Below are 20,576 nucleotides of genomic sequence, written 5' to 3'. Positions count from 1 at the left end.
GCCTGTGCCTGCTCTTTGCAAGAGCAATCCAGTTTGTTCCATTCCCCCACTCTTTCCCTGTAGCCCTGCAAATTTTTTTCTCTTCAAATATTTCTCCAATTACTTTTTGAAAGCCACAATTGAATCTGCATCCACCACCTTTTCAGGCAGCACGTTCCAGATCATAACTACTCGCTGCATAAAAAAGTTTTTCCTCACGTCGCCTTTGGTTCTTTTGCCAATCACCTCAAATCTGTCTCCTCTGGTTCTCAACCCTTCCGCCAATGGGAATAATTTCTATTTACTTCATCTAAACCAGTTATGATTTTATACACTTCTATCAAATCTCTTCTCAACCTTCTCTGCTCTAAGGAGAACAACCCCAGTTTCTCCAGTCAATCCACATAACTGAAGTCCCTCATCCCTGGAACCATTCTAGTAAATCTTCTCTGCACCTTCTTTAAGGCCTTCACATCCTTCCTGAAGTGCGGTGCCCAGAATTGGACACAATAATCCTCCCGTTGTGGCCGAACCAGTGTTTTATAAAGGTTCAACATAATTTCCTTGCTTTTGTACTCTATACCTCTTTATTAAGCTCAGGATCCCGTATGCTTTTTTAACCGCTTTCTCAACCTGCCCTGCCACCTTCAATGATTTGTGCACATATATCCCCAGGTCTCTGTTCCAGCACCCCCTTTAGAATTGTACCATTTAGTTTATATAGCCTCTCCTCGTACTTCCTGCCAAAATGTATCACTTTGCACTTCTCTGCATTAAATTTCATTTGCCACGTGTCCGCCTATTCCACCAGCCTGTCTATGTCTCCTTTAAGTCTATCACTATCCTCCTCACTGTTCACTACCCTTCCAAGTTTTGTGTCATCTGCAAATTTTGAAATTGTGCCCTGTACACCCAAGTCCAAGTCATTAATATATACCAAATAAAACAGCGGTCCTAGTACAGACCCCTGGGGACCACCACTACATATCTTCCTCCAGTCCAAAAAAACAACCGTTCACCACTACTGTTTCCAGTCACTTAGCCAATTTTGTATCCATGCTGCCACTGCCCCTTTTATGGGCTTCAATTTTGCGAACAAGCCTATTATGTGGCACTTTATCAAACGCCTTTTGAAAGTCCATTTACACATCAACCACCACATTGCCTCATCAACACTCTGTTACCTCATCAAAGAACTCAATCAAGTTAGTTAAACACGATTTGACTTTAAAAATCCGTGCTGGCTTTCATTTATTAATCCACACTCGTCCAAGTGACTATTAAATTTGTCCCAGATTATTGTTTCTAAAAAAGTTTCCCCTCCACCAAGGTTAAACTGACTGGCCTGTAGTTGCCGGGTTTATCCTCATACCCTTTTTTGAACAAGGGTGTAACATTTGAAATTCTCCGGTCCTCTGGCACCACCTCTGTATCTAAGGATGATTGGGTGATTATGGCCAGCACCTCCGCAATTTCCACCCGTACTTCCCTCAGCAACCGAGGATGCCTCCCATCCAGACCGGGTGACTTATCTTCTTTAAGCATAGCCAGCCTTTCCAGTAAGTCCTCTCAATTTTCACCCCATCCAGTATCTCAAACTACTTCCTCTTTTACTGTGACTTTGTCAGCATCTTCTTCCTTGGTAAAGACAGATGCAAAGTACTCATTTAGTACCTCAGCTATGCCCTCTGCTTCCATGCGTAAATCTCCTTTTTGGTCCCTAATCAGCCCCACCCCTCCTCTTACTCCTCGTTATACGCCTACAAGACTTTTGGATTCCATTTTAATGTTAGCCACCAGTCTATTCTCATACTCCCTCTTTGCCCCTCTTATTTCCTTTTTCACTACTTCTCTGTACTTTCTATATTCGGAGGAGGACAAAAAAAAATCTAGGGACTATTACTTAAATGGAAAGAAAATAATGCAGATGGAAAATGAAAGATCTGGGAGTCCTGACTGACTATAAATTGAAGCTATTGTAACAATGCTGTGGCAGTGAGTAAAGCAAATCAACTGCTGAAATGTATTAAAGGGTCAATATTGAGCCTAAATAGGGAGGTAATCCTGCCACTTTATAAATCATTGGTGCGACTGCACTTGGAATACTACGTACAGTTCTGGTCGCCACAGTACAAAATGGATATTGCAGCTATTGAAAGGATACAGAAGAGAGCAACCTGAATAATTGAGAAGATGGAGGGGTTGAATTATGAGGAGCGATTATATATCTTGGGCATGTTCTCAATGGAAAAGAGAAGATTGAGAGGTGATATGATTGCTGTGTTTAGGATTCTAAAAGGGACTAGATAACGTAGACCATGATAAGCTGCTTCACCTTCTCCAGAACAGTAGAACCAGAGGAGACAGACTGTTTTTGAACGGGGTTAAATTCAAAACTAATCTGCGGAAACATTACTTCAGTGAGCAAGTAGTCAATCTATGGAACAGGCTCCCTGGGGACACAGTAGAAGCATTTAGTGTTGATTCATTCAAATTAAATAGATTTTTCAGAAAATAATATTTTGGGATACAAAATATGAGTAATTTCAGACATATAAGTGTAGTATACTTGGAAGGAACAGCTAACTTTGGACTTATGGTTCCCAAAGCTTTCCACCACTGGAGTTTTCCTTGCCTCATGCCTGGGTCTGTTGTAGACTAACTGAAAGAGATTGATTGCTATGAGCAATATAATTGAACCATGTGACTACCAGGATGGTGGAAGGCAAACCAGATTGTCTTTTTTCATCCAGCAATTCCTATGTTCCATGGGGCTTGTGAGCACACAGGTGGTCCGAGATCTAGGAGTGGTGAGCAGAAGTTCCTGGGGTCCAGCTGCATTATGAAGGAGATATGGGACCTTGAAAGGGGGGGGGGGGGGGGGAGGAGCAGAACCTGTCAGAATTGGGGGTTGCTAGGAGCTGCCAGTATTTAGGGTTAGGCAGGGTCTATGTGGGAGTGGAGGCTCAGGAGAATGGGACCCAAACTACCCTTGTCCCCTATCAGACCATCAGGCCCCAACCAATCCACCACAGTCCAGCCCCAAGCTATCTGCAGCCCCTTTTGTAACATCAGGTGCCCCCTCTCCCTCATCACCTTCCCCATAGCCGGTTCCTGTCTTCGTAATATGCTTTAAAGCAATTCTTGATTTTGGTAACTTATACAGTCTTTATTAAACAAATTTTCATTAACAAAAATTACCAAGTTACCTCATAAAATGCTCAAAGGTCCATGGCTCACCTGGTTTTAATGACATTCCTTGAACCCCCAAAAATGGTTAACAAAGATTTTAACATAATTTTCAATCTTTCAATTGAGGAAAAAAACACACGCAACAAACAATCTTTGTTCCCAGTTGGAAAGGAAAACAAAACACTGCAAATCACAGGTGTTCTCTAAATGAGCACCTTTTAACAGAAGATTAATACTGTAAATAAGACCTGCCTAAACTAAATCAGAGAATGCAATCCCTGTTTGTTTAAACGTTTTTCAGGAAAGGGAAAGAAACTCACAAATCCTCACAGAATAAGGAGGCACACCCTTCTGCCTCAACTCAGAACCTATTTGAGAGTTTAGTTGCTCTTCAAGCTAATCAGAACCAAGGCTTTCTCTTTTTCTCACAAAGTATGATTGGTAAGGTCAGTGAGTGATTACATCCATTCTGACTCCAGAGTTAAAAATCTTTTCAATTACTGGGAAGCTTCTTAAATTCCAAGTGACAGCCTTTGCTTTATTTTTATTTTAAACTATGATAAATATTTGCAGTGTAACAGTCAGGAAAGGTGCAGTAGACATACTGTTTTTATTACACTAGCAAATTTCCCATGGTACTGTTTACAATAAGTCAGAATGTGTTGTTATATAGATAGGAATATGGCACATAAAACAAAATTTATTTTCAAGTATAGGGCATCCCTTTAAGGCTTTAAAGCCTGATTATGTGAACACTAGATAAATTCAAACAGATTGAGAGAGAGACTGCAAACATACGGGCTCCAGTACGGTGTGTTCCTGGAGGATTTCAATGTTTGTTTATGCTTTTTAAAAAAATTTAAAAGCAAAGTGCAGCACAGAAGTTTAAATATGACAAGTGTGAGTGGCAGAAAATAGGTGCTTTTATATTATACCAGTAAATGTCCCAGTGAGTCGAAGGATATGTTGTTTTATAACAATAGGGGTGTATGCCATGTCAGTTATAATGTAAAGGCCACTGAGTTAGTGACTGAATGTCAAATTCCATTTTCAATTAAGTGGTATTCTTGGATGTTTACCAGTACCTTCAGGTTCGAATTCCACAACTTTGTCCATTATTCTGTGAAAACTGTAAATGTCTCACTCAGTCATGTATTCAATTTTCTCCATTACCATTTTTAAAGCTGAAGGCTGAGAGCAAAATTGAATGAAAGTATACCAATTGGAGCTATGTACCTGGTATTTAGCAGCATTGGGGAGGAGGGTGGGGCTTAGCTGCACTTCAGTGGGGGTGGGGGAACTGGAATCTGCCACCATTGCGATGGGGGAGGTGCCTAGAATTTGGCTGAAATGGAGGGTGGGATATGAATCAGTGCTGGATTCCTGGGATCTGTCAACAGTGAAGAGCACAGGCCTGACAACATGGATCATCAGGGTGGTCATCCCGGATCTGGCAGCACCAGTTTGTAAGTTTCAAAAAGATCTCTAAACTCTGAATGCAGCATTTTATGACTGGTTCCTGGATACAAGTCTCTGTGTCTGTCTTCACTGTCACTAATTAGAATTTTTATATTTTCTCACTTGCAAAACACAGATAATAATCAGAGCCTGTTAGCCTGAGGAGCATTCAAAATACAACTAATTTGTTTTTTTTTAAATAACTCCAATTAGGATGAGCAAAAACTCAGTGTCTCTCTGAAGCAAAAAGTGAACAGCTTTTATTTAAAAGTTTAGTTGAAAACTACACAAATGCATCCAGCTTGTATTTAAATCATTTTCAAAAATACACAAGCTGAAATATTGTTACTGATAGACAATTTGACTTTTTCAACTAAGAAAATTATGTTCATAATTCAAACAAAGTAGCAACAGGTTTGTAATTAGTGCAGTCTGCCATTTTGAAGCAGATCTGTTTTTTCTCAGGTGTCCACACAAATTCATTTTGAGAATCACTGAAATTTGTCTTCCAGTTTTTCTACAACAATTTTGAAAGACAACCAAGCAAATAGTGCTGAAAACTGAAGTCAAACATTCGAGCAATGGGACGGACTAAATACCACTGATGCATCACTGGAAATTACACATAGCGTACATGCTCAGACTGCACTAGTTGCTTTCAAATACTAGTCAAAACTCTGGGCAAAAAAGTCAAGTCCAAGCTTTTAAAAGATGCTGGTGCTTCAATGTTTGGAAAGAGCTATTGCCTTAAAAATGGATAAAGGCTCAATCAGAATTCCAAAGTCAGTTAATATCAGTAACTTGAATTGTATGTTAATTAATGGGGACATGGAAAATAAACTTTATAAGTGGCCTTGAAGCTCTACGGCCCACAAAGACAAAAGATTGGACACACTCAGTTGTTTAGCAATAAGGATGTTTTGCCATCTAACACTTTATATATTATCACGGCCACTAATTTCATGATTGGACAAGTCGAACTGCATTTTTATTAGAAGGTATTCTTGGAATATTAGTATATTGGGGATTAAATTCTACTTAGTTCCACTTTTCCATGAAAACTACAGCCTTATGTTTCTTCACATATGGACCCAATTTTATCTCACCCCTTTTAAAGTCCATAAATACAGCAAGATGGTAGGTTGCAGGTTGATACCTGGCATCTAGCAGGACTTGGTAGGGAAGGGGGATCACGGGGTAGGGATTCTAGAATTTGACAGTACCGCTGTGGGTCAACAGTTTTCATCTGAAATATTCTGTCCAAACAAGGTTCCAAAATTCTCTTTCCTTCCTTTCCCCCCTGAGTTGCATTAATCAGTATGTTTTTCATCTAGAAATATAAACTAAGCAATGCTATCCATAGTAATATTTACCTGAAAAGCTTGCAGAATTCAATTCAAATAAGTTGTATGTTTAGGGAAAAAAAGCTCAAAATCAATTTACACGAGGAAAGAAATGAAGAAAAATAAAATATTCCATTAACCATAATCTATTAACATAGAATTCAAAAACAAAATTGGTGGTGGTAAAGCCCCTTTGTCTCTCTCTGGCACCTAGCTGACTTAGGCTCTCTGAACCAAAAATTAAGCAGCTTATAACACGTGAAACATAACCTGAAAAAATTCATTATGGAGCTAGTTTTCAAATTATTTAGAAAATTTGAAACTCTCAAATCGTTTCATACCATGAATTGTACCTTTTCACTGGCAGAGAATTCTACTGGTGCCTGCTGGGAAATTCTGCACATTGCAGGAACTCAAGATTATGCTATCTCCCTTCAGCTGACCCTTTTGTTCTTTGGAAAGTATCAACTTCAACTCCAGGCTTTTGAAAGAATTTGAGGCCTCTAAGTAAAAATCTTAATAAAAGGTACTCTGACACAAAAGACAAGTTTAAAAGTTTCATTGTGCTATTGAGAGATATAATTTTGTGTCTCTTTACATTAGAAACAACCTGGTCAGAAGACTGAAGGGGAAAAAAATGGCAAACATTTGATTTACTGTTACACTACTTAATTGGTTCAAGTTCTGCTTTGAATTATTTGTAGATTTTGTAGCGAAGTGGATTTGTTAGGTAATAAATGTGAGCATATCAAGAAGAATGATAAAGAGCAAGCAAAAAATGTGATGCTGAAATGCAAGTAAATCAGAAATGTGACACTCAAATGGGACAGTGTCCCGAGAAACAGGTAAGTGCACATTATCGTACTATATACTGTATGATGCAAAAATAGAATAAGGCGAGAGCAAGGTTTGGAAAATAGTACAAATTTTCAAAAACATGCAAGATTCACCATTTGGAATAGGAGGCAGAGTGAAGAATGCTATGTTAGAATGTTAGGTACGGCACTGGTAGCATGACTTGCGCTTACTAGACAAGTGCGCCGTTGAAATTGATTTTGGCAAGTGAGTGCCAAATCAAATAACCCTCTTTCATTTTGTAAGTGAAGTCAAGAAGCTTTTCTGTGTAGGTTTGGTCTAACGTTCTTTGACATAGGGAAAAGTTCAACTTTTGTAGCATTTCAATCTTTTTAGAAGTCCCTTACAGGGAGAACTGTGTTTTGGTAGATTGTGACAGGCTGCTGTTGGCCTGTGTATGTTCTTTAGCTTTTTGCTCCTGCAGTGTTTAAGTGACAATTTGCATGGTATCTTGCAGCATTAATGTCTTCTCTTACTCTAGTATGGAATGAGTAGAGGCTTCGGGACTGTCCTGTGAGCATCAGCCATTGTAGGCCAGCACTTTTAAGGAGACAAGAGTTGAAGCCACCACTTTCTCCTTGGAGTTTGAATGGAGAATAGTTGGAGCTATCATCTAGTACAGCCAGTTCGAATGTTTACGATTTTGTAGTGCTAGACTCTGGTTCCGATTCTGTAACGCTAGGCTTGAGTTCAAGCACGAGCACCAGAGGGGAAACTGACAAGGTTTGAGAGGCAAAGGGGGAGCAACGGTTTGAGCAATGCTGCACGCTATAGAACCCAGTAAGAGATAAAATGCATTGGGGGCTGAGATCACAAGAAGTTAAGATATTTATTAGAACAGTTCCAGGCTACAGTTGCTCTGTTAGGACAGTGCTGCCCAATAGAAATAGCTGACTAGCCACTAGTATAGCTACAGCGACATTGTTTTAGCCACAAGCACTAATTTTAGTAGCGAACACCTTACATACACAATACATGTAAATTTACTTTACATATGAACATTTACTTAACATCTACCACCATTCAGTAACCAAAAAAGTAAAGCACTCACACCAATCAAAAACACACCGTTTTGTCTTACCATTTTACCAACAAACACACAAAAAGGTTAAAATAGATATGCATACACCATGTGAATTTGAGTGTTCAGACCACATGGCCAATGGCGCTGTCGATTACTAATTTGTTGTTTACTAACCAGAAATGCAATTTGCCACACCTGGATTCCCAATTAGCCACATGTGGCTAGTGGCTACCATATTGGACCACATATTTCATTGTGAATTGTTTATTTTCTCAATGGAAAAGGATTGTGAAATATAATAATTTACAATGAGGAAACAAAGCCTTTAGGCAGATAGAAAATTGTTCTTTGGTCTTGGCGCTAATGGTGAGTCAGAGCTGGAAGACAGCTCGAATGGCCAGCAGATCATGTGTTAAAAGTCAGCCAATCAAAAGAAATTTAATTAGATTAGAACAAATCTGGACTAAAGTTTAGCTGCAATCTGCCCCACTCACTTCAAAGTAACTTAAGTTATCTGATAATTCACTTTTTAAGAACTTGCATTTATATAGCGCCTTCAAAACATCCAAAGGCACTTCACAGGAGCAGCAGACAAAATTTGAGCCAAGCCACAAAGTGAAATAGGACAGGTGACCAAAAGCTTGGTCACCTTCTCACGGGCAACTAGGGATGGGCAATAAATGTTTGCCTTACCAGTGACACCCATATCCCGAGAATGAATTTTTAAAAAGCAGTCTATGTGCTCCAGCCCCAACCTTATTGCCTAACCCAGTTTCACACAATCCAGAATACAATTAGACAATTGTAAACAATTTTACAACACCAAGTTATAGTCCAGCAATTTTATTTTAAATTCACAAGCTTTCGGAGATTTTCTCCTTCCTCAGGTAAATGTTGAAACATTTACCTGAGGAAGGAGAAAATCTCCGAAAGCTTGTGAATTTAAAATAAAATTGCTGGACTATAACTTGGTGTTGTAAAATTGTTTACAATTGTCAACCCCAGTCCATCACCGGCATCTCCACATCACAATTAGACAAAACAAGAATGAATCAATCACACCAGATGATCAGGAGGAGAAACAACTTCTAAAATGCAACAAAAATCATGCTATCGTAAAGTACAATGTACCCTAACTTAAAAATAAAAAAGTTAAATGAAGTGTATTGGTCCTTTAAATCTCAATGGCTGGAAACAATTAAAGATATAATGGGACTTAGTAACTCAAAACATAGATATTTCATAGACCCCCCCAACCCTCCTAATCTATTTTTCCTTGGCTTGGCACCATTTTTTCCTTAAGCTTCCGAAGCACCTTGGATGTTTTTCCAACTTTAAAGGCATTTATAAATGCAAGTTACTGTTTCAATTCAAAGATCTGAGTATTAATCCAACCCATATTTTCAGGATGAAAGTTTTGTTTTTGCCAACTGTAAGGGTTCTACGTGAAATTTTTCAGTCATCTCATCTCAGTTCCTGTAAGGTCCATTGCTAGTGATGGATTATTAAAAGTAGAGAAAGCTTTATACCGGAGATATTTTTTATATATATATATATCTCTCAATACTAGTGTCAAAAGTGCCAAAGCATTCATTCATTCTCCAGCACTAAATATCTTCATCTTGATGAGTGTACACACACACAAACACACCGCATTAGTTATATATTTCAGCATAAGCCTAAAATGGGCCAAGCAAAGGGCAAAGAAACATTAGAAACATAGAAAAAAGGTGTAGGCCATTCAGCCCTTCGAGCCTGCTCCGCCATTCAATATGATCATGGCTGATCCTCGATCTCAATACCATATTCCCGCTCTCTCACCTTACTTTGATGCCTTTTGTGTCTAGAAATCTATGTAGCTCCTTCTTAAATATACAGTCAGTGACTTGGCCTCCACAGCCTTCTGTGGTACAGAATTCCTCAGGTTCACCACCCTCAGTGAAAAAATTTCTCCTCATCAGTCCTAAATGTCCTATCCCGTATCCGGAGACTGTGACCCCCTCGTTCTGGACCCCCCCCCCAAGCCAGGGGAAACATCCTCCCTGCATCCAGTCTATCTAGCCCTGTCAGAATGTTATATGTTTCAATGAGATCCCCTCTCATTCTTCTAAACTCGAGTGAATACAGGCCGAGTCAACCCAATCTCTCCTCATACGACAGTCCTACTATCCCAGGAATCAGTCTGGTGAACCTTCGCTGCACTCACTCTATGGCAAGTATATCCTTTCTTAGGTAAGGAGACCAAAACAGCACACAATACTCCAGGTGAGGTCTCACCAAGGCCCTGTATAACTGCAGAAAGACATCCTTGCTCCTGTACTCAAATCCTCTTACAACGAAGGCCAACATACTATTTGCCTTCCTAATTGCTTGCTGCACCTGCATGTTTGCTTTCAGTGACTGGTGTACAAGGACACCCAGGTCCCTTTGTACATCAACATTTCCTAATCTATCACCATTTAAATAATACTCTGCCTTTCTGTTTTTCCTTCCAAAGTGCATAACTTCACATTTATCCATGTTATACTGCATCTGCCATGTATTTGCCCACTCACTCAACTAGTCTAAACCACCTTGAAGCCTCTTTCACCCTTCTCACAACTCACGAGCCCACCTAGTTTTGTGTCATCAGCAAACTTGCAAATATTACATTTGGTTCCCTCATCCAAATCATTGATATATAGTGTGAATAGCTGGGGCCCAAGCACTGACCCTCGGGGTACCCCATGTCACTGCCTGCCACTCCGAAAAAGACCCATTTATTCCTACCCTCTGTTTCCTGTCTGTTAACCAATTTCAATCCATGCCAGTATATTACCCCAATCCCATGTGCTTTAATTTTGCACACTAACCTCTTATGTGGGACTTTATCAAAAGCCTGCTGAAAATCCAAATAAACCTCATTATGATACATGTAAACAGAATCACAAAGAGCCCCCACAATATTGATTAACTAAAGAATTAAATAACCCTTGGTTGAATGTTTAATAGAAAATCAGGTTAACATCTAAACTTGTAATGAAAGATCAACAAAGTCACTGTGTTCTTTCCTATAATAATCTTAACTTCACTCAGAATTTGTGGTAATGCAGTTGAATATCCTGTCCTGTAAATGTTAAAGCAACTATAAAAATGATATGACTTGATCATAGCACAAAATTTGATGTTAGCTCAAAGGCTTAATTTATGGGAAATCTTAAGTGACACCAGCTGTGCATGTTATTGCTCAATTACAAAAATAGATCCACAAGTATTTCAGTGCACCTGTTACAATACACTAAATAATTAAAAAACAGTTGATCATCAGTGCAGGTAAAAAAAACACAGGAATAAATTATGTAGGTTATGTTGTGTTCCACCCATGACCGCAAGAATGTGGGTTGTGGACCTATAACATGGAGGCAGGGGGTGAAGTATTTTTCAGTAAACTTCCTAGCTTCACTTTCTGTTTTAGCACAATTAAAAACATGTTTTAAAAACATATGTAATGATTGTATGAACAAAGATTTTACAGAAAAACACTCTCCCCTTTAAATGTGACTGCATAAACTAACAAGGTGGGGTTGTGCCATGTCAATGTCACAAGTGAGTCTATTTTTCAGTAAGTCCCTTCTCTAAAGTTTCTGAATAGTTTATAACATGATTGATGACATTTAGAAGTAAATGTGAGGATATTGTGATGTTGATGATCCCAGATCAGCAACAGTCAGATCACCACCTAAAGATTTTTCAGGTTTAAAATATCCACCCATAAAATTATCCCCTTTTTAAACCAGAGGATCAATGTTATAAAATAACATGCTCGTCATTTCTAATCCAGCTGACTAGATAGATAGAGAACAAACATTCCTTCTTTATCAGTCTAACATAAAAGGTCACTCCCATCCCACTTGCCTGATTAAATTGGGAGGGCACATATCAGTCTTAATTCCTAGGGAAAACAAAAGGGCTAGAAATATGACAAAGATCCCTTATATTTGTGTTTCGTTTTAGTAATAAAAAAAACTGCCTAATAGCATTGCAATTATGACAAAAGGAAGCTTGTGGCATTTCAGTTTCAGATAAAACAGTCTCGTGGGCCACTAATCCCAATTTCTTTGAATTTCTATATGCCATCGAGGCTACAGTCTTTTTTAAATTTAACTCTGGACCAAAACCATCAAAAACTAAGTTAGTGGTCACGTTGTTTCCTCATCATACAAGCACAATTGCACAAACTTTCAACTGCAACATCTTAACCCACTAATTTTTTTGGGCTTGGCCAGGTTCTCTCTCCAAAATACAAGACCTTATTCTAGACATAGCATACTAATCTATACTTTCTGGATTAACGAGATGAACACAGATTGCAAAGGATCAGTACTGAAATGGATAGCAACCCATGTAGATTTGGTGCTCTCAATGAGTTAGAGAAAATACAATAATAGAAAGTAATAGCAATCAATAATTATATATACAGCTTTTCCAGCATTTTCTGTTTTTATTTCTGATTTCCAGCATCCGCAGTATTTTGCTTTTGTGTGTATACATTATCTATTATGACCAGAATCATTACTGAAGCTTTACATTCTTTTTCATCTTGAGAAAGATAGAATCAAAAAAAGATTGTGGCATTTTGTCCTATCACAGAATTAATAGGTAGCTGTAAAAAGATTGATGTACTTTCTGCTGGAGTCAGAAGTCTTACAGGTGCAAAACCTCAGATTCCGAGGAGATCCTTTAGCAACAAATGTCTTAAATAGATTATATAAGAGAACGCAGAAATCTTTCACTAACATGTCATTTCTACTCAAACTAACATAAAAACTAATTGAAAATGGTCATCCATGCCATGACATCACAAATGAACAGGAAGGAACCCAATGTCTCCAACCAACAAATTCAGCCAATTACCCTGAATAATTCAACGCACTCTACTAAATGTCACATAATCCTAAAAGTTACAAAAGCAGTTATTTGTACCCACTTTTGCCTCTTGCTTCTATGTTTTATACTTTAAAACTGCTGATTAGAGGCAGTCTAGGAACAGACATTTTGCAAAGAACTCCATCAGCTCTGACATCACAAAGTTCCACTCTAGTGACATCATAAATGCCAAGACACACTGTGTATGAAGATTATGCAGTTAAGTCCAGTTACAGGAGGATGGAGGCTTAATTTTATTTTGTACCTTAAGTCATTCCAATACCGAAAAAAGTTAAAACCATACGGTACACTAATTCCAAACAGGTTCTCAACACAATAGCCCTTAAGATTCTAAACTCTTCATACCAATTAATACAGCTTTTTAACTTTTTTTTCCCAAAATTATGCTGCTGCTGCTACTACTACTATTATAAGGTTCAGATATTGTTTCTAACCTCTGGATTTTTCATTCTCAGACCAATTTCAACAAATTAGGTTTCACAGATATAAAAATATATTCCTCTCACTAAACAGATTTTCAAACTGGGGTCCACTACTGTCTGTCTGCAGCCAAGCACACCATACGCTGCAAGTATACTCCTGAGACGACTTTATTCTATAGTTTTTGCATTTAATTTCTGAACATTTCATTTCTGTTGCTGTATATTAAATATTTGTGCAATGAGAACAATCTTTCCTTTCGCTAATTGATAAGATAGGGGTCTATTCAGGAGTTCACCAGTATTTGAAGGGTGCCCCACACACAAAGTTTGAAACCACTGCACTATATATTTTTCCAATACCAAAAATGCCATCATAAATTCATTTCTCAGCCCTGCATGAAATCTCCATTTCAAAGTTTCAGACCTTTCTGAATTAAATCTCAGAAATACTATAAAGATAACACTGAGAAATAAACATATATGTACAACATATATGAGGCTGCAAACAATGCTCTAAACTAAGACAAGTTTACCAACAATTGTGGGAGGGACCAATGGGCCACAAAAGATGCACTATTAAAATTTGCTCCATGCGCTGACCCTTACACAAGCAAGAAATTTTGCAGTGGACCAGGGACATTCGGATACCAGATGTACTGTCTAGTGGCATTGTGGTCTTAAACTTGGTTCTGAAGATGAAAAACAAATTATTTGACACTTTTTTTTTTAAAAACGAAGTGCTATCTCATTTCTTAATTAATCTTACCAGTATTTTAAGAAATTTTAAATTTCTCCAAAACAGTAACATTTACTTCTTAAATCAACACCACTTACCCATACAGTAATATACACGAGAACATATAAAGTCAAAACTTTAAATCATATCGAATGTAGTGCAGTAGTTTTTTTAAAAAAATTGTGCTAAATGTAGGTGATATCAGCGCTATGTAAGCAATGTTTCCCCACTTGTGGTGCCAAGTTTCACTATCAAACACCCATTGATCATGTGTATCACAGATCAGATTTTTTAAAACACAGGCCTGAGGCAAAATAAAGCTTATTGTTACCCTGCCCTAATGTTCTAACCTCATCAAATGAGTACCACCTTACTGCAATACTGTGACGCTCTTTTACTTCCCATATAAACCAAACTGCAACTTCTGAATGTGTCTGCCAATTTAATGCATGCCACACAATGAAACCATGCCTAACAGAAACTGGGTTGAGACTACCCAAGCTCATTTCACACGAGCCATAAATCCAACAGAGCGAAAATTTATCAGATGGATGGATCTCAGCTCACGTGTAAAATGTGATCTAACTCACCACACCAAATTTCCCCAATAGGTTTTCATTAATTACAATAAAGTAGATAGTAAGCAACAACTTTCTTGGTTTTGACCCACTTTAAATTCATCTTGCCCCACTTTTAACAGCTACATGGTTAGAGTTTCTAAATTTAAAAAAGTGTTACATGATGCCAGATAAATATATTGCTGATGCTACAACAGAATTCCAGTGTAGCACTGCATAAAATTCTTAATCCAGGGATAAATCTATATTCCTGATCCAAGTGTAAAAGCTCCCTGACTCTTTCAGCACACCCAATATTCCACCTTGTTCAGAAGATAACTTCAAGACTATATTTTCAAGTATTTTTACATAGTTGCAGCACAATCCATTGTTAGGGAAGGGCCAAATAAAATTTTAAAACAAATCTACAGAATAAGAAGTCCCAAAAGCAGACTCTCCCAATGACTTAGTGGGTAAAAACACCACCTGGTGTTGCGCTATCATAAAGACGAACAGGTCCAACATTAGGGTTAGATTCTCAGTCTGTGCCAAGACAGCTATTCTCAGCCAGAGCAGCTGTTAAGGTGCTGCAATAGATCTCAGTAACTCTCGGCAAGAGATGGGGGGGGGGGGGGGGGGGGGGGTAAATCAGCCAAGCAGGATTTCTGCTCCTGAGCATAATCCAGTGACTCATGCTGCAAAGTGTTCATGTTTAAATATTAGGTAGGGTCAGGATTGGTCTTCGTTGCAATGCCACCTACAGTCAAATAGTTGCAAACATTCGCTGCCAAGGCTCTCATCAAGAAAGGTTATTTGGGCAAAATACCAGAGGGCTACTAGTGTCTGTGGAACAGTATCCAGTAAGTCAGCACCTTCAGAAGAGAATGGGGATAAAATGGAAGATAAATAGAGGAAGTACAGCAATACCAATCTAGGCACCTTATAAACTAATATCCACCTATCAAGATTCAACTCTATTCGAACTGGTAGCTTGGGTAAACCAGTAACAAGCTGAAAACCTTAACTACTGTAGTTTTTAATCCCAAGACTGCCACTCAAAGCCACCTTCCATTACATGGAACACATTTGTCAGTGTTCAGTCTGCCAAACTGAACACCCCATGGAAGTATAGCATTCTATCTTGATGAGGAAAAATTCACAGAAGTGTACATATTACAACTCATCAGTTAATAATGGAAACCTGCTTCCAGTCTTGAAGTTCACTGCCCATAGTCTTGGTTAGGGAGGCTGCTGGGCCAGAAAGCTCCTGCATTTTTGGGAATTCAAAGATATTTTAAAACAATATATACACACACCATCAGTAATTTTCTAAATGAGACAAATACACTCTGGGAATCGAACTTTCTTTGGCAACCCAAGACAGGTGTTACAACTATATATGACAATCTTATGCTTTTGAATATCACCTGTCTTCAGAACTGCTTTTTTTAAAAAGGTATGAAGGTACAAAGTCTGAACGGATGCTTTAGATTTGGTGACCAGAGACTTGGGGAGCACCAGCAATTTCATGTGTTGCAGTGTAGGCTGCTAGCCTATTTTTTTTTTAAAAAGGAGTTTTGAACAGATGTTCAGACTTCTGCTGAAATCAACTTCATTCATGTGGGCATAGGATTGGGTAGTGTTAGCAATCTTAACTTCTAAAAATGCAGGTAGCCATCTTCTTTCAAAGACGCTGTGGCTGATGGTGTTCTTTTAATTTGTTAGTGGGAAATTCTGGTTTGTATATTCCTTACAAATAAACACCACAGATATAATAATGAAGGTTCCAGTATGCGAGCTACATCATACAGTTGCATCAACCACTTTCATAAATGGCAAAAATTTTAAAAAGGCCTACTGTGTGTCTAATCTAAGGTTATGGCACATTGACAACACAAAGACAGATGATCATTCCTTGTTAGTGGCAGCAATTTAACTGCTGCAATAAGAAAATAGGGAAGACCTTTAACAGATAGGTATAATGATTTAAACATCAGCCCGCTCAAATGCAATATTTGATGATACCACCTAAACCATTTAATATACAGCACAGTCGTCGATCGAATGGTAACTATGTTTAAAAAGGGGGGGGGGGGGGAAGTTACTTCATTACAGTCGTGGGTTTGTAACCCACCCATTTTTCTTGAAATTTGAACCATATGTAGCAGCTCAACATACAAATGTACATCCGTCAATATATTGAAATTTCAAGCACACGTGAAGGTTTTATGCAAGTGAATGACTTTACATTTATGTCTAACGACATGGACCACAATTGTAAACGCGCATTCTTTTAAATTAGATATTTAGAACTTGCCATTTCCAAAAAGTACATATTCTAATCATTAACACCATTCATTGTAAAATGACATATTTTAAAACATAATCGTAAACTAGGCCTAATGTTTCAGGCGTAGTCGAGGCCTACATTTTCCACCAAAAAAATCACTCCACCTCAGAAATGGCGTTTAACAGTCCAGGAGAGGAAAGGGGAAATATTCCATTTCCAGCTCATTCAAAAAAATTAAGATTAATTTTTAAAGGTGGGGAGGGGAAAGACTCGCCACCTTGCATTGAGCCCAATGACACATCAACCTAATGCAGGCTTTCTGCACAAAAACGGGCGCTTTCCCCTCACACATACAGAGAGATAAGGGGAGCCTGTCAGCCATTTTCCTCCTCACGCAGGCAGCAGCCGGCTTTACCGTCGCCGTCAAAACCCCTCAGACATGTAAACAGCTCCTTCGTTATTCACACTGCTTTCCAGGCTTTTAAACCCCCCATTAGTCTCCTCACCTTAACCGGAGAGGACAACTCACATCTCTGAACAACTAAACTCCCCCCAGAATTGAATAAAACAAATTATAATGACTCGAGAGCCCCGTGCCTTACCAGGAATTAGGTCTCCTTTTCCAGGACTGTAAGCCTGGTTGCGTAGGGAGGGTGAGATTGAACAGGGGGAGGGGAAAGGGGGAGGGGATACGACTTTATTTTTTCCTTCTTTCTGTTTCTTCTTCGTTTCTTTTCCCTTTTTTCCCCCTCTGTTTTATTCCTTCCTGTTACCCTTTAACTGAATCAACACCAACCACCAACCCCGCTCTCACCAGGACGGAGCCACACAACAATATGGCGGCGGTGCGCGTTATTAAAAAAAACTGCACAGAGCAGACGCAATGGCCTGCGACGACACCGAGACGCACAAGAGGAAGAAAATAGTGAAGAGCGGGTTAAAAAAAAGGGGGAAAAATTAACGGTCCGAGAGTCGGATTATTCGGGTATTTTTTTTTCCCGTTTGTTTAAGGCCGTCTCCGGATCTTTTTCAAAAATAAAAAAATTACCCCAGCCCGCAAAAAAAAAGTCAGCCTGTTATTAGTATAAAATAAAAAAGCCCTGGTTCTACGTAACCTCCTGGCTGTTCGTCTTTGGATCTTTTTAATATAAGGGAAAGGGGACTGTTGCTGCCATTTTTCCTCTTATTCCATTAATATTTGTTTTTCCGACCCCCTCCACTCACGCCGCCGCTTGAAGTCTTCAACAATTCAGTCCCCGGCCGGACATCACCCGCAGCCCCCGGATGATGATGTCACTAGGGCAGTGGAAGAGGGCACACGTTTACAAGCGCCCTCTATCGACAAAACAACAAAATTGCTCTTCAACCTCCTCTCCACCCCCGCCCTTTAAGGAACATTAAAGGGTAAGGAAAGTTGAGGTACAGTACTCCAGCATTTTTGTATTGACAAAAATCTATCTGCTGGATTTGTTTCTCGGACATTGTTGAGGCAGATTGGTTGCCACGTTTGCCTGCATAACAACGGTTACTGCATTTCAAAAAGTAACTCACTATGCTTTGAAAAATTTCGACCTGACTGCAATGTATAAATGCAATTTGTTTTTAAAACTTTACCCTCATGGATATCCACCATATTCAATCTTATGTTTTTCTCCTCTGTGCTTACATGAAGGTGGAGTACCCCAGAATCCCACAATGGGGGTCAGGGTTTCGGATTGGTGTAAGAGCCAACCCAGATCTGCCTAATAGGGGAGCTAAATATTTGATAATTGATTTTAATACTTTGAACAAAATGTACTCTGCCTAGACTTTCCCTTTTACAGCATGATATAGGGCTCAATTTTGAACAGATCAATGAATTAATTAATTAATGGTGCTGGGGTTGGACAATGCTTCCTCTGATTGCTCAGTAAGTAAATGCACACAGGTGATATAGCCCAGAGAAACACAAAGGTCCCAAGGGCCAAGAGGATCAATAAGTGGGGGGGATACACCATAAATATTTTGGGGAAAGGGTGTTTATTCAGACTGAAATTTAGACATTAACATAGTAATAATAAAGTAAAATTATCAAGTCAATGGTATTAGCAAATCAATACCATGTGGCATCATGCTTTCAGTGAAGTAGTTGTACAAAGTATTGTGTCAGAAATTTGACCGAAGCGTTGCCAAGGTCAGACTATTGGGAAACAGTTTTTTTAAGAATGAATTACAAACCTACTGAATTATAGATATTTTTTGTTGCAGTGAGACCCACAGAAAGAGGTTGCTTTTTCCAAGAGAAACAGCAATTGACAAGAAATGTGAAATCTTTTCCTGCATTTGTTGATAACAGAATGAAAATAACCACAAATTCTAATGTTCAACAACAACAACTTGCATTTACATAGCATCTTTAACAGAGTAAAACATCACAAGGCAGTTCACAGGAGTGTAATTAGACAAAAATTGACACTTTGCCAAAGAAGGAAATATTAGGACAGGTGCTTGGTCAAAGAGGTAGGTTTTAAGAAGCATCTTATTTGTGAAGCCAAATATTGATGCGATCTATTTTTATTCAATATTATCTGTTTATTCTAGATTTTGTTTAAAACCATAACAGCATTGGTTAGGTCACTGTTAGAGTATTCTGTGCAGTTTTGGGCACCTCATTGTAGGAAGAACATTACAGCCATAGTCTGCATACAGTGTAGATTCAGCAGGATGAGGCCAGGAATGGAAACTATAGTTATGAGGAGAGACTTGAGATACTGAAGCCATTGAAGTATCAGCTGTGGCTCAGTGGCACTCTTGTCTCAGAGACAGAAGGTTATTTGTTCAAGTCCCACTCCAGAAACTAGAGCACATAATCTCAGTTGACACTGAGAGTGCTGCACTGTTGGAGGGGCCGTCTTTCAGATGAGACATCAAACCAAGGCCCCATCTGCTCTCTTAGATGGATGTAAAGAATGTCATGGCACTATTTCAAAGAAGAGCAGGGTAGTTTTCCCCTGTGTCCTGGCCAATATTTCTCCCTCAACCGACATCACTGAAACGGATTATCTGGTCATTATCACATTGCTGTTTGTGGGACCATGCTATGCACAAATTGGCCGCCACATTTCCTACATTAGAGCAGTGACTATACTTCAAAAGTACTTGATTGGTTTTGAAGTGCTTTGGGATATTGTGAAAGGTGCAATATAAATGGAAGTCTTACTTTTCTTCCACTGGAGCAGAGAAGGCTAAAGGAAGATTTAATGGAGGTTTTAAAATTATGAAGAGTTTTGATAGGGTAAATAGAGAAAGATTATTTTCTTTGTTTGATGAGTTGGTAACGAGGGAGTATCAATTTAAAATTATCAGTAAGAAAGAGAGAAGAGGAAAATTGGATAAATAATTGAAGTAGAGGAATCTGCAAGGCTATGGGGAGATAGTAGGACAGTGGTATGGTATTGTATTTTGTATCTAGCAAAGAGCCGGCACAGACACGATGGATCAAACATCCTTCATTGCTGTAAACTTGCAATGTTTAAAATTGCAATGGGAAAAAAAAGTGAATTACAAAAAAAGTCACAAAAATACATAATGGGTATGGCTTTGTCATTCTGTGGCGCTGACATCAATACTTTAAAGTATTTCTACAGAGATGTCAAAGGACTTGACATACCCTGACACTGAACGGGTGGTTTTCCCATATATGTTGTCAATGAAGACATATCTTTTATTCTTTATATTATACAGAACTACATTTGACAAGTGCCACACATATGACAGGGAAACTATACTAGCCATAAGCTACCTCATCTAAATGT

The 20,576-nt window shown here is 38.7% G+C and overlaps 1 protein-coding gene across 2 annotated transcripts in view; it reads right to left on the bottom strand.

The window, feature by feature from the left end:
* Nucleotides 1-18,044, bottom strand: part of usp9 (ubiquitin specific peptidase 9) — a 269,941-nt gene extending 251,897 nt beyond the window's left edge. Inside the window, exon 1 of one of the 2 annotated variants that reach the window (XM_067992885.1) lies at nt 17,385-18,044. The gene's annotated coding sequence lies outside the window, so the exon portion shown is untranslated. Of the gene's footprint in view, nt 1-15,693; nt 15,717-17,384 lie in introns of those variants that run through there. The other variant, XM_067992886.1, reaches the window with a different exon arrangement.
* Between the last annotated feature and the right edge of the window lie 2,532 nt (nt 18,045-20,576).

The sequence above is a fragment of the Heptranchias perlo genome, chromosome 11, assembly GCF_035084215.1.
Source record: "Heptranchias perlo isolate sHepPer1 chromosome 11, sHepPer1.hap1, whole genome shotgun sequence".
In the NCBI taxonomy this organism is placed as follows: domain Eukaryota; kingdom Metazoa; phylum Chordata; class Chondrichthyes; order Hexanchiformes; family Hexanchidae; genus Heptranchias; species Heptranchias perlo.
The sequence above is the reverse complement of the archived record's forward strand: the minus strand, read 5'-3'. Positions and strand labels throughout refer to the sequence as shown.